Raw genomic sequence first — 15493 nt, forward strand, 5'->3', positions numbered from 1 at the left:
CTGGACCACGTCTGGACACTCGCCAACCGCGGGCGGGATACTTCTCAACCGGCTCCCGAGGGCCAATATTCGGATTGCGCTGTCCGGTCTTCTCGCAGTTCTGCGACGGTCCTGTAGTCCTCAGAAGGGGGCGACGGCAGAGGGGGCCGCGCCGCCGGGCCTTCTCGCAACTGGAGTGCCTGGAAAAAGTAAAAGTAAAAATGCCGATCTTAAACAGATCTCAGCAGTGCCTCCAGCTTGTCGGGGGAAATTCTGCCGGGGTCGGCCGGGCCGTCCGCAGACCTCCGGGCAGGGAGGCCCCAACTCCTCCCGTATATCCCAAAGGAGATAGAGTATGAGACACACACAAGAAGCAATGTGACTCTGCTGTTTATTAAACACAAACGGCAGGGATGGGTCAAGGATCATACGCGTCTGACCTGACACACACACAATCGTGGGGCTCGCAGGCCCTTTTTACTGTAGTATGACGCGCTACCTGCGTCACTCTAGAAAATTAACAAAAAACCTATCGCCACTCTTAATTGGTTGCTCGAGTGGTAGGGTTAGTATAGCATACGTATAGAGAATAATATGAGTGGCCGAGGGTTAGTCAGGTGATATATCTGGGTTGTCCCTACAATTAGATACATGAGAATTGTTACATGGAGACTCCTAATGATTGGTTGATGTTAATGGCGTCAGTGATAAGAGCCCCATGTTCTGATTGGTGCGCCTGTGAGCTTCCCAGCCTGGGACCATCGCTGTTCCCAGCTCTCGGTGTACCTGCAATTTGCAACAATGTTTCACTATTGGTACATGCAGACAATGTGAAGACTTATTCATGAGCTGGACGGCCGACTACTCCCACCGTTGCAGATGTCCATTGATCCTTTCAAGTGTATCTGCCTGTGTCTTGTAACGAGGGATCCAGACGCCTCCTTCCTCCTGGATTTGGCATCTCGTCAGGTTCGGCTTGGTCACGTGGGATGGGACCGTGTTTAAGGCAGAATTCTGCACAATTAATATTGTTTTTCCACTGTGTGCCTGGTTTAATTGCAGGTGCGACTTTGATGTTGGTGCGCGGCGTGCGAGGTTGCAACATCGTGCCCTTGATGGTCTGCTTTTGGAATGTGGGTTTGCAACATTACGACCTTGGCTGTCTGTTTTCCCCAGGCTCATTCTGCAGGATCAGCAACCTGACTCTTGTTCTGCTAATCGTCCACGAGAGCTCTTGCTTGCGGCCTACTCAGGCCTAGTATATAGGTGGAACCGTCTGGTGCACAGGCGCTTTAGGTTATAGTCTCATATTGTCTTATGACCAGTATCGTGTCTTCGTTATAATTCTCATTATGGCACCTATGTGTAGGAGAAGCGTAAGCAAGCCCTTTAGATGAGTTCATGGTGCGTCTAGCTTTTCTGCATTTTTGAAAGCCTATATGGAAAATAATAAAGATGCACGTCCGTGAGTATGTCTGTCGCCTACGTCACAGCACTGAGTATATTCTTCATGTAGATTGGTGCGGGAGTGTCTAGTGTGTATGTTGGCACAGGTGTGCTATCCGTTGGCTAAGTCATCATGGCATCTCTAACGACGTATAGTGTTAGTCCAGTTGATCCATGCCGCAGGCATCGGCATGGGCAGGGCGGGGTGCTGGGCAGGCAGATGGACACATCCGTATGTTCCTGTACCAGGGTATCTGGTCGTCTGGTAGATGGGCAAACTCTTCTCGTGGCGGGTGCTTGGGCCGTGAACCTTTAGGCCAGGCGCGAGAGGGGAAAGAGGGGAGTCTGTTTTTCCATTTTCCCACTTCAAACCACATTAGGGAGGTGTGATGAGTGAAGTAAAATGAGAGCTGCTACATTTGCGCTCTTATACGCCATGCCACAGGTATGCCCAAACTGTTTATCCTACAAGAAATGCCACCTCTTATAGCCCAATGTTTAGTGCACCTGGCCCTTTGTGGAATACAAAGCCTGTTTGAAGGACACAAGTTGCAGATAGTATCAATGGACAGAGGTGAAAGCGAGAGTGCCAAAAACAAAGAGCAAGCATGTTGTCAAATGAGACCACTATTGAAACTGGAAGGTGTGCTGTTCTCCAACGACAGATGGGTGAAAGGATTAGTGAGCTATGCAGCTGGTGTCTACTGAGGTTCTCGGAGGATATAGTGGCACTTGTCAACCAGAAATGTTCTAAAACTTGGAGCACTATGTGTCAAAACTCACCTGGATTGAACTGAATGAAAAGCCTGCTAAGGTGCAAATAATGGCACAATTCTCCGTTTGCTTCATAGGAAATAGTGCTGTACTCATAGGCACAAATGAAAAGTGCAATAAGACTTTGTTTATTCCTGATCTGACTAATACAACATCTGCATTAATGGATTTGTATTGGGTGTGCGGACAATACGCTTATCTTCACCTTCACCCATCCTGGAGAGGCATCTGCTCGCTCACCACCTTGCATTCGGCTATTCTTATAGTGCCCGACTCGCATTTGATGGTCATAAATGTGCCATTCCCAGTTGCAACTGAATGCCCTCCCTATAGCATGCTCGCTGCTCACTAAAAGCTTGACGACAAAAGAGGTTGAATTATTGTCCCCAAGACTCCTCTGACAAGCTCAAAGTGATCCCAGAACAGTTCCATCTGTTCACAAAGACTGAAGCATATTTCACCTCTCTCCTTGTGTCTGGTATCCAAACTGCAGCCAATGCAAAGCGTTTCCAGATTACTAGGTGGGAGATGCTCCAGAGAGTGAACCAGACAGAGCAGGTTCTCAATTAAATAAAAACAGAATTGTGGGCTACTTGGCTCTTCCGTTCTGGATTTTCTTACGGCAATAGAAGGAGAATATGCAAGAAGATAGGATCTTCTTGCTGCACATACACACCCCCAAATGATGTGGACAATGGATCTTTAGCCCATGCCATAGGAGCCGGTCACAACTTGCAGATTGCCATGGAAAAGAAAGCTGAAGTGAGTGCTGAATATTGGTTCAATTCAAGGTTTTCATAAGCCCGTCTTGGTAGGGGATAGCCGTAAATGTGCTGGTTCCTATTGTGGTATTTCTTTGTGTATTGTATTGTCCCTTTCAGATGATTCTGCAGCTCCAAGACACTGCCTAAGAGTGTGATGATGATGTTGGTGTCTATAACAACAGGTAAACTGCTCCCCTCACAAAACACGTGTACACACAGACTGAGAAGTGGAATCGTGAAATAGAGCACAGGATGCTAAGAGTAGAACAACCTGTTGGCCCCCAGGGACACTGTCTTACCCACCACCTGATCCAGAAAATGTTGTGGAGCATTCGGTAGATTTGTCAGGAGGTGGGGATGTTGCTTTATGACATGTACCCCAGAAGAATATGCCCAGATGGTGGAAAGTTTATATTACGTGTGCAAAGTGTATGTGTCCAAACACAATGATTGTAGAAGAAGGGAAGCTGCTGGGTTAGTTAATGGAGTATTAACCAAAGGGGGAGCATTGGGATGCAAGTGCAACATCCTAGGCAGGTGAAGAGATTTAGAATGCGCAAAACACATTAGCAGCTGGCCACGTGCTAGCAGTTCTTGTTGGACATGGCGGAATAAACATGTATCCATTTGTAGTTAGCTTTGACACATATTACAAACTCCATATAGACACACAGAAAGAGCAATGATGTATTCACGTTGCGGATGCAAAGGTTAAAGATAGGGTGATGTAGTTTCATTTAGCGGTAGCATACAGTGGGTCTCAATGCAAGTTTGCCGGTCCGGGAACTACAGTACTGGTAAGATTGCCGGTACTGTAGTTCCCGGACCAGCAAACTATGAGTTGTGCTCGCGGGTGCCTTTTTGCCCACCAGGTCTGACCTGGCGGGCAGAGCGGCAATCGCAAGCACAGCATATTGGATGCACCACAACCATTCTGAATGGTGCTGGTGCATCCGACCTCCCCATTCCCATGGCTCAAATGGGAATGGGGAGCATTCCATTCCTGTGCCGCGAATGGGCAATTACTGGGTCCGGTAGGGACATAATGACCTGGTAATTGCCCATTTGCGGAAGCCGGAAAAAATTGTGTCCAAAGACAATGATTGTAAAAGAAGGGAAGCTGCTGGGTTAGTTAATGGAGTATTAACTAAAGGGGGAGCATTGGGATGCAAGTGCAACATCCCAGGCAGGCAAAGAGATTTAGACTGCGCAAAACACATTAGCAGCTGACCACGTGCTAGCAGTTCTTGTTGGACATGGCGGAATAAACATGTATCCATTTGTAGTTAGCTTTGACACATATTAGAAACACCATATAGCCACACACAAAGAGCAACAATGTATTCACGTTGCAGATGCAAAGGTTAAGGATAGGGTGATGTAGTTTCATTTAGCACTAGTATACAGTATGCCTCATTACAAGTTTGCTGGTCAGGAAACTACGGTACTGCTAAGCTTGCCGGTACCGTAGTTCCCAGACCGGCAAACCACGAGTTGTACTCGCGAGTGCCTTTCTGCCCACCAGGTCTGACCTGGCAGGCACAGTGGCAATCGCGAGCACAGCATGTCGGATGCACCTGCACCATTCCCATTGAGCCCTATCGAGCTCAAATGGGAATGGGAGCATTCCATTCCGGGGCCCGCGAATGGGCAATTACCGGGTCCGGCAGGGCGTTAATGACCCGGTAATTGCCCATTCACAGGTGCCAGAAAAAATTGCAAGTTTGGTGACAGCCTGCGGTTTTACCGGCAAGGCTACCGCCAAACTTGTAATGAGGCCCAGTGTTATGTTTTAAGGGATGTGCGATTAGGTAGCTGACATAGGTAGGTATGTGAGATGGAGTAAGAGATGTTTTGCGGTAAAGGCGAGGTCTGGGGACTAAGGTAGCAGGTGTTATGCCAAGTTGGAATTTAGGGCATGTTACAGAATGCATTTTGTGAAAGTATGAGAAACATGCCTAATGTGGAGCTGTGACTCTGTCCAATTGATCCTGAGACAAGTCTCCCTTGCATCCCTCCAGAGAGAAGTTATGCTGTCGAGACCATAGGTCACCACGCTGTGCAATAGCAGTTAATTGAGTCCAACTGCAGAGCTTAAAGGAGCTGGGAAAGGAGTGTTGTGTCCAAGGAGGAAGTGTAGGGCTGTATTAATGTGCATGGGGTTCTGTGATGCCAACAGGCCAGGTGAAGATTTAGAGCACTATTGCCCTCACCCAAAGAGTGGTCATCCTATTTGAATTGCTGGTGCTATACACTAGGGATCAATACATGTGAAAAATGTAAACATATGAATAATGCTCCAAACCCGTCATTCATGGGCTCCAGGGTTCACTGGGGAGAAAAGGGAGGAGACGTGCTATGAAGTGCTAGGACTGTAGCATGATTTGGGATGGGAGAAATAGAGGCAAAGTCAATACACTTATCTCCAAGAGCAGGGAGCTGTTTGTGCATGCCACATTGTCTGGTATAATGAGGAGGCTATTATCAAAGCAGAATTGACCTCACCTCACTATTCACACTTTGATCAGGCTCCGACATATGGGTCAACATCATGTGATGGTCAAGAATATTTACTCGTTAAAGAAATGTATTATGTTAACAATTTACCAGGTATTCAGTAAACACAATAGTTTCACAATAACGATGCAGCAGGTCATGTGTTCGGGGGAATGTGTTTGATCTAATGTGTGACCAATAGGGTAATGGCCTATATGGGAATAGGGGAGAATTAGAATTGTATATAATTGTTAGCCAATGGGGGGTGTGGGATCATATTGCAATCTTTATTATGCATAGGGTTGGGTCTTTTCGGTGGGGCTGCAAATCAGAAGTTGCATGAACATGTTTTGACCAAATAGGTAAGCCATTTCAGTAAATTTTACCTGTATAACTTTAGCCAATCAGGATGAAGTATGTTTTGCTGACTGAACAATTAGGTCATTTGTAAGGGGCTGCACTTAGGATGGTCACGGGTAATGTACTAACCAATAGAGTGTGCTAATGTATATTGTATTTAGATTTCTATATAGGTAGGAGCAAATAGGGAACGTGGGACTAACATGTACTTGATACTTGTAAGGTATTCACATTTTGTGGGTTTTGTCTTTACATACTGTAACTCAATGTGGGAGGGTTGAGAGCATTTCCAGTTTTCAATTCTACAGAGCTGACTGATCCTCCTAGCCATAATTTACATGTTCAGAGACCCTACTAATTTACATGTATTAAAGCTGTTTTTCTTTGCAAATCAATAATAACAGTCTACAAACCAACAAACCCCTCCGATCAAACAACGAAATCCGCCTGGAACTCAAACCATACCTAAAGAAAAAACTTGGAGGCACCTCCTTCTACCACTTAGCCGCAAAAACCTGGAACAACATCCCAAATGAAATAAGAAACACTGAAGATCACCTAAAATTTAGGAAATCACTAAAAACCTGGCTCTTCAACACCACAGACTAAGGACAAGGACATCCCCGACCCGAGAGGGTAACTCCCACGGCACCTGGACGGATGACGCCGAATAGACTGCAACACAGGCGGCACGCTCGGAAACTGAGTCAACTAACCCAGACAATCCGACCAACACTTTCACTCGCCCCTTAGTTACCGCCAGGCACCACAGTGGCGTGTAATTGTCGAGATATTAGCAATCACCACACTACCTAAGAGCTTGACATTGGCAGGTGCACTGGCCACAGGAGTATAAAGGGAGGATAAGGGGAGCTATGAGAGAGCATGTTAGAGGTGGGGGCCAGAGGAGTAAGGAACCTTATATCCCAGTCGGCCCGAGATCAGGGCAGAATCGCATCAGGGGAGACCACACAAGCCGAGCACCCCAACTCAGGATAGAGACACAAACTTACCAACCCTACTGACTTTTCCCTTTCTGGATACACCTCTCAAACTCCAAACCAAACACAACCAAAACCTACAGCACAACAAACCGCACAAACTTCACTACATTGCAACAACAAAACACACATAGGCCCTCATTACGACCCTGGCGGAGTGGGTTTACGCCAGCGGTATTCGCGGCGGACCCGTCCGCCCTACTACGAGTTCCCGTAGCGCCATGGAGCGGTTTACGCCTGGTTTTTCCGGGCGGAGAAATCCATGGCGCTACGGGACCTTGTTGTTAATTATGCCACCGTATTTTACGGTGGCGTAATTAACGCCTTCCCCGCTCCCATTATACCCTATGGGGCAAAAATGGGAATGGGGAAGGGTAAAATGGGGAATGGGGATTTACCGCCCCGCCAAGGTCGGAATGGGGCGGTAAATCCGCCAACCCCCATGGCGGTATCGGCAGCTTTCCGCCGTGCTCCATGGTGCATATTGCACCACGATCTCCGCCAGGGTCGTAATGAGGGCCATAGTCTTGCACAACAGTACACGATGACTCCCGGCCGCAAACACCCCAGGCCCAGCCAACGGACCCACCGGGCCGAGGCTGCCAACAGCACATCACTGCTCCCTTGCACTTTTCCTGCTTCCTCCCACTAACTCAACCTCCCCTCCTCTTTCAGAGCAGCCAGAGCGCCAGGGGACCACTCCGGTGGTGATAGTGCACGGTACAAATGTCCTTCAACATTAACATTTAACATTAACATCATGCACTCCATTATTGCTTCCTTGGATTGATTTTTTCGATCGCTTTTTGGGCCTACCTTACAAAACTGACCACATCAATGGTTACCAATATATATTTTCTGCAAAATCTACCCTCTTTAACAAATTCAGAAAATCTGTTGTGTACCTAATGTATGTCTCAGTTGTTTTCACAAAAGGTTGAAGGATGTCATCAACATAATGAGCTAATGGTTCAAGTAAACTAGTGCCTGCTGTTATGATCAGTTGGCCGGGTGGTTTAATGAGTAATATATGAATTTTAGGCAGGATGGAAAAAAACTGGCATAATAGGATATTAATTGGTCAAAAAACATTCAATTGTGTCAGGAATCCAACCTTAACTTTCAGCTTGTTCAAGAGCCCTTTGAATTAAAGTAATGATCCTCTATTTAGGATCATGAGGAATGGGTAAATATGTATGCCTATCATTTAACCGTCACATACATTCAGTATAACAATCAACACTTTTCATTATGACAGTGGCTCCTCCCTTATCAGCCTATTCAATCACTAAATTAGGGTTGGTGGCCAGTCAGTTTAGCTCAAGTGTCTCATTTTTTTTCCTTCTATGTTTATTACCAAAATTGAGATGTTGAAAGTGTTAGTACTTGTTGTTCAAAAAGGTCAATTGGTCTATGTAAAATAGTTGGATTGTGCCTGATCAATATTCATGGAATCCTCAGCAGTAGTCCAGAATAATTTCCGTTACATTTTCCTGAGTGATCTCAAGCAATCAACCTGTTCTTGAAAGAAACAGAAAAGTCTGGTTTAAAACCTCTTCGAGCTGTATGCCTGAAATTCTCCAAGAAATCTTTTATATTGGGCGATCTGCAAGCACCAGTCGTGGGAATATGGTCCTAACCCTCAACCAATATCAAAAACTTAAGGAAAATATCCATCAAACAAGTGTGCCAATCCCCTTAAATGTATGCACTGTCTAAACCATCTTAGTCCAAAAAATTCACACAACTAATGAACTTTTTTTAACAAAAATAGATATCTTATTATTGATATTGTTCTGGCATGCTGGCAACACGTGTTTCTCCCCTTCCACACAGGTTATTTTTTTTAAACTCTTGTTTATCACTAGGTGAGGATACTTTTTAGTACTCGAGATTTCAGCTATTGAAGGTGTCGGATATTGTTCCATTGATAGCTGTCTCTCTTGTTATGTCAAATTATTGGTCTCTTCCAGCTCACTGCTAGATACCTAAGAGGATCTATTACCAGACCATTTTTTTCCATTAGAGCGCAGTCATTTCGAGTAATACTTCTGTCAAGAGTATGCAATGTTGTATTTATAGTTTAAAATTCCTAATCTTTTTAAACTCAATGGTCCTGATTTACAAAAATGTTTTCAATTGGATTGCATAATTGAAAAATGCTTTTGTAAATCAGGCCTAATTTCATTTTTGTAAGAATCCAATTTTGTATTAATAGATTCTAAAGTGGAAGTCAATTCTTCTTTTGAAAATGGCAGCAATGTTGAATCATTGAGTATCCTAATTTCTGATTCAATTTTATTAAAACTCCATGACAGCTCCTCAATAGTGAGAAAGTGAGCCTTTCTCCCACTTCAAGGTATCTCAAATCCAGTTGATTTTCCATTCACTGCCTGTACAAAGTTAGGCTTTTCTCCCACCTCCACGTATCCCTAATCAAGCTGGTTTTGCATTTACTGTTGTGTCCCCTATTTGGGGCTTTCTCCCGCTATCCAAGTATCTCAAACCTAGGCATTATTTCATTTACTGCTGTTCCTCAAATCTGCTTGTTAACTCATCTACTGTTGAGTCCCAAATTTAGGTACCTCTCACTTCTCTAAGGGCTGTCTGTTACATTTGCCAAAATGCGGTACCAAACTTCATGTCATGATGACTCTACCCTACGGCATGCTAGCCAAGGTCATACCAGAACCTGTCCTGCCCCCACTCCTTACCAGAACCAAACTCACCATATCCCTCTGCAGCCCCCCATAGCAGCTGACATTTCACCACCCCAAAGGTGACTCTCGCAGCCCACTGGCGGGCCATCTGCCACAACCACTTCAATACCCTCCAGCCCCCCCATTTCTTCCCTCGCCTGTCCAAACCCTCCTCCAACCACCCCCACACAACTACCTCCCCCACACAGATATAAGGCAGCTCGGGCAGCTCGCTGACATTCAATCACCAATGACAGCATCTCTGCAGCCCAATGTGCATCTCGCGCTATGATCCTCCATCTTACACTGAACCCCCTTTCATCCCCTCGTGTGGCAATGCTGCACCATCCCTGGCCACCTTCCCATCACTCTCCACCCCACCCCCATAGCCACCTAAATGACACTTCCCCTCCCTCAGTGCAGCACATGCAACACTGGACAACACCACCCCGTCTGCAAACCCCCCAATCTTCAACATACCCCAATGCCCTTCAAGGGCCTCAAAGGCCCTTCAGACCGTACTGATGGCAACCTACCAGCCTCATATTGCTGTCTCCTTTTCCTCCCCAGATCAGCCCCTGCCACGCCGATCCTACTCTCTACAGCCTTCCCTACCCACTCCCAACCCTGTCCTAGCACTTTTCACCTCCGCTTTAAACACCCTGGCATGACCAGCACTACCCTGAACCCCTGCCCCTCTAAATCACCCACCACACAATCAGACTACCAGAACCCCCAAATCCTCATGCACATCCACTGCCCTCTCCCATTGCCTGCCATACAGCAAAACCCTCTTCTTCTATCATGCATTCAACGCCCGATCTGTCCCAAAAATAAATACATTTTTGACCTCATCTCAACTGAAAACCCTGACTTCCTATTCATCGTTGAGACCTGTTCTCAATAATTTCTACCCTACCGCACACAAAGCCTTTCCTCCCAGCTACGCCTTGCTCAGGCACAACTGGCCGAGCAGAGTGGGGAGCCTAGCCATCCTGCACAAACCTCACATGTCAGTAATTTCCACAGAGCATCTTCCTGGCAACTCCAAATGTGAATCCTTCCTCGCTAAGTACCGCCATAGTTTCCTTCTCCAATATAGACCGCTTGATTACGATCATCACTTTTTCGATTCCCTTTGTGACGTGCTCTCCTCTACACTGATCCAGCACCCTGCACTCACTATGTTAGGAGATTTCAACATATGGTTTGATGCCACTGCCAACCCCATGACTCACTCCCTCATTGACAATCTGAAAGCTCTCTGCACACTCGACCCACATAGCTGGACACAACATTGACACACTTTTCTACACATGTAACCTAGTTTCCCTTCTCACACCTCGCCCTCTCGTCTGGTCTGACCACCACGCCATTCTTTTCACACTTCAATATTTTCCCCTTCTCAACTGCCATCCCGTACCAACCACCCACCCACCCCGGCCACCATTGCTTTTTTGGAATAAACTCATCATCAATTCTGACCTGGCCAATTCACTCCTTCTTACTCACCCAGACCTCTCCTGCAAGGACAACCCACCTACGATCTCTTTGACCACTGGCTCTGCAAAGCTATGACCCCCTCACACTATCCCATAACACCTTCAGAAGATCAACCCTACACCAAAAGTGGTAAACCCCCACCCTCAAAGTGCTGAAAACCATTAGGCATCCCCTAGAATGAGCCTGGAGGACCACCCCCCATACTTTAATAAAACACCCTTGCAAGCCTGAACAGGGCATACATGTACGAAATCAAGAAAGCTAAAAAAAAACATTATGGGAACAGGATTTCCAACTCCTGTACAGGGTACTCCACAAAACCCTAGAGGAATTCAATTCCCCCAGCTATCAAAACCCTCCCTCCCCAAAACTCACATGCTCTCTGTGATGAGTTATCAAACCACTTTCATAATGTTGCACTAGAAAGAAACAACACGATAACCTTAAAGCTAGCTGATTGCACCACAGAATTCTAGACACCCATCAAACTCTGAAGCCTCACCTCCTGCTAGACCCTTGTTCTCGACCTTTACCCCCTTTCTCTGACCAATTTCAGCAATATTCTAGCACTTAGCTGACCCTCTGGCTCACCTGGAAACCCTTGTCCTCCCCCTCTTCTAAAAAGGATCCTCTCATTCACCTGTGCAGGCAGCATAGCCCGCTCCATTCTAAATAACTCGCTCACATCGGGCACTTTCCAGAGGCCTTCAAAACCTCATGTAAAACTGCTTCTTAAAAAACAAACCCAGCTTCCACCCTCTCTCTCCATCTAACTACTGCCCAATCTTCAACCCCTGCTTCATTGCCAAACTAATTGACTGCGCAGCATATAAGTAACTTGGCCTCTTCACAGAAGCCAACAATCTACTCGACCCTGCCCAATCGGGGTTCCGGCCTCTCTGTGGAACGGAATCTTCTCTGGTCTTCATCTGGGACGATCTAAAAAGAGCCCTTGACTCAAAAGGGTTTACCACACTCATCCTCCTGGATCTGTCTTCAGCCTTTGCCACAATCAACCACAAAATACTGACGAACGGGCTCCTCACCCTAGGCATCAAAGACTCTGCACTTAATTGGATCTCCTCCTTCATCTCTAACCGCTCACAAATTATTCTCCTTCCCTCTTTCTCCTCCACCCCTTGCCCAGTCACAAAAGGGGTGCTGCATGGAGCCTCCCTCTCACTACGCCATTTCAACCTCTACCTTAGCCCTCTGCCAGCCCTCATCTGCCTCCACAACCTTACCTGCTACAACAACGCAGACGATACCCAAATCATCTTTAAAATCCCCAAAAACCAAGCCTTTGCCACTTCCTGACCTCGCCTCTTGTCTCTTAGAGATCGACGTTTGGATGACTAACAACCACCTAATCCTCAATCTGGGACAATCAGAGATCCTTATATGTGGCAAAACCACTCTGATTCCACAATCTCTACCGTGGCTACCTGCCCTCGGGCCCCCACTTACTCCCTCCACCTCTGTCAAGAATCTTGGATGCACCATGGACACAGGCCTATCCCTCTCTAAACACATCAACTCTTTATCCAGTTCCTGCCCCTTCCACCTATGAATCCTAAAATGAATCTGTCAATACCTCACTTATACTCAAAGAACTTCTGCTATACTTGCCATTATCATTTCCCGCCTGGACTACACCAACTCCCTCTGTCTGTGCCACAGCATGCCAACTATGGAAACTTCAACATATCCAAAATGCAGCAGCCAGACTACTCCACGTCCTCTCACACAGAGAACACATCACCCAGCACTCAGAATTCTGCTCTGGCCCCTAGTTAGCCGAAGAGCAACCTTCAAGGCCATGTGCATCACACTCTGAGCTCTAAATCAATCAGGGCCAGGGTTCTTTCAGAACAAAATCTCCCACTACCAGCACCCCAGAAACCTCTGATCAGGCTCAGCTCTACTCCTATCGATTCCACCTCACCACTCCACCATATTTGGTGCCTCGGCTTTCTTCATCCTAGCGCCCACCATCTGGAAAACTCTTCTGCTACACATTCACTGCACCGAAAACTACCTACCCTTTAAAAAAGCCCTCAAAACCGGGCTTTTTACTGCTCTATCGTGAACACCCCATACACCTGACATATATGAACTGTCTCTGCAGGTGGGCCGGCTGCATTCGTGACATCTCCAACCTTTTGGCTTAAAACACCTGACGGTGCAACTGTGTTCATATAGGCTCGGATCTCACACTCTCGTACATCCATCACGACCCTGCCATCCCTCAAGCACCAGTAGCTGACTCACAGCACTCACATGCACCGGGCAAACGGACAGAAAATGAGCTCATCATAACAATAGTAGTACAAGCACAGCGGTGATTGACCCAATGCCACCTCCACTGCAATTGAACACCTAACCCACATAGAAGAATCTGACCTCCTCTGGCAATTATTTGGAACATAGACTGTCGTTGCTGCTAACTGTTTTTATCACAGCCCCAAAAACTAACAGAAGACGCCAACTACCTGAACGAGCACCCTTACATCAAAGCACCTCCAAGTGGCGGCAATGGTAAGTACAATGCACCACTCCACTGGTTGCAGGCACGGCTAACCAAACACATCAGTACACATCAAGGACTACGACATCAATCTGGGCATGCTGTTCACATAAATTCTCTGCCTAACTACACCCGACTATACCTCAATACCTCTTGACAGCAGAATATGGTACAGTCCTATCATAAATGTATGCACGCTGAACACATAGCTAGTCACTAGCACTGACGCCACCCCTATTCTTCTCAGCACCCATGCACCTGCCTGACTACTTGTGTTACTTTTTCTACTGAAGTCTGGCTAGCCCTATTAAGCCTTTTTGTCCAAAGCCCACATACATCATAATTCAGCCCAAGACCTGCAACACTCTGGACTTCGGTCCTCCGAGGGTGTTCCCACTAACAGCACATTGAAACTATAATAATGGTAAAATTGGTGCTATACAAATGACAAGTAGAATACAATACAATACAAAGTATATCTATTTTAATGGAACCTTGATTAGACATTCCCTATATTTTGGACTGTTATGTTTTGCTGTTTGGGTCACTGCTGAATCACATCCACACCCCTCTTGACAGCATAACCTTCCCTTAGCCCACATTACCAAAAAAGGTGAAGGAGGTATATCTCTTAGCTGTGCCTGTTTTATCTTTATGATTTTGTTGGCTCTTGGTTTGTAGAAATGTGAGGGCTGGGTGGATGTTTTAGCCTCTACTCGCCCTTGTACTCATGCAGGGCAAAATTCAATTTTTCACAGTCCCGACACTAACTCAACCCATCTGGGAGCATCGCCCATTTCAAAGCCAGCTGACCCATTGGGAAGCGTGACTCAGCCCTCCTCGAAGCACTGGAAAGTGCCTAGAAGACAGGGTTGCTCGAGCCTAGTGAACAAGCCTGAAAGGTATTTGTAGTGCTTCTGTCCCTCTGGCCTGGTTTTAAGGGCCATAGAGACATTTAAGAGCCTACTCTTTACCTTTGTACCTGTGTGAGGATGGATAGCTCTGGGGCAATGCGTTTGTCTTGGAAGCAAGACAACGCAGCACAACACAGGTTTGAATCCCAATCCCATGCTTATTAACCACTCGCTGGCATTAAGCACGTCATAAAAGAACAATTACTATTACATATTCATAAACTTGAACGTGGCAGTAAAAAACTATTTCCTGTCTATCCCTGTCTTCAGTCCCAGAGTGTCCCTTTTATCCAAAAAGTCTGCATATTCTGTGGCTTCCTTTACAGGCGTTGGAAATTAGTATTTTTTTCAAGTGTTGTTTGTTTGTTTAATTCAAGTCTCCTATTTTTAAAGAACCTTGATTGGTCATTTCCTTTTTGTTGGTACCACTGTGTTGATTGACTGCTTCCTTGCCTGCTCACATCCCTCTTGAAGAGTATAGCCTGCCCTCAGCCCATGCTACCTTAAAGAGTTGAAGGAGTGCCATTCATGTTGTGCCTGTTTAGCCTTTATGACTGAGATCACTGCTTTTTGAGAACTAGTGTGGGGATGAGTAAGATTTTAGAAACCACTATTCAGCCCTGTACTCCTGCAGAGCAGTAGCCATTTTGTCACAGGGGTGGTCACTCTCCTATGCCCTGGCCCATAGCTTTGCTCTTTGCCTAACATAAGACTGTAACCAGTTGTTCTGGTCACTCATCTGGTGCGTGGGAACTAAAGGTAGCGAGATGGAGTGTTCCAGGTCATAGCTACACTGGCCGAGGTCAAAGGTTCCCCTTGCCTAGTGCTTTGTTTTTGTGGGGGTATAATAGTATCCCCATTACACTGCTATTATATAGTGTTAGCCCCATCCGTTAGTAATCCATCATGAGGGACTATTTGGGTTGATGCTATGTGGAGGTCAGCCTGCCTCTGTTTTGTTTGCTATTGACTTCCACAGGCTGATAAATGGTGCTATAAACACTGAGCATATCTGTGTAGAAATCTCTAT

The sequence above is a fragment of the Ambystoma mexicanum genome, chromosome 4q (assembly GCF_040938575.1).
Source record: "Ambystoma mexicanum isolate Mex_15411 chromosome 4q, UKY_AmexF1_1, whole genome shotgun sequence".
NCBI lineage: Eukaryota > Metazoa > Chordata > Amphibia > Caudata > Ambystomatidae > Ambystoma > Ambystoma mexicanum.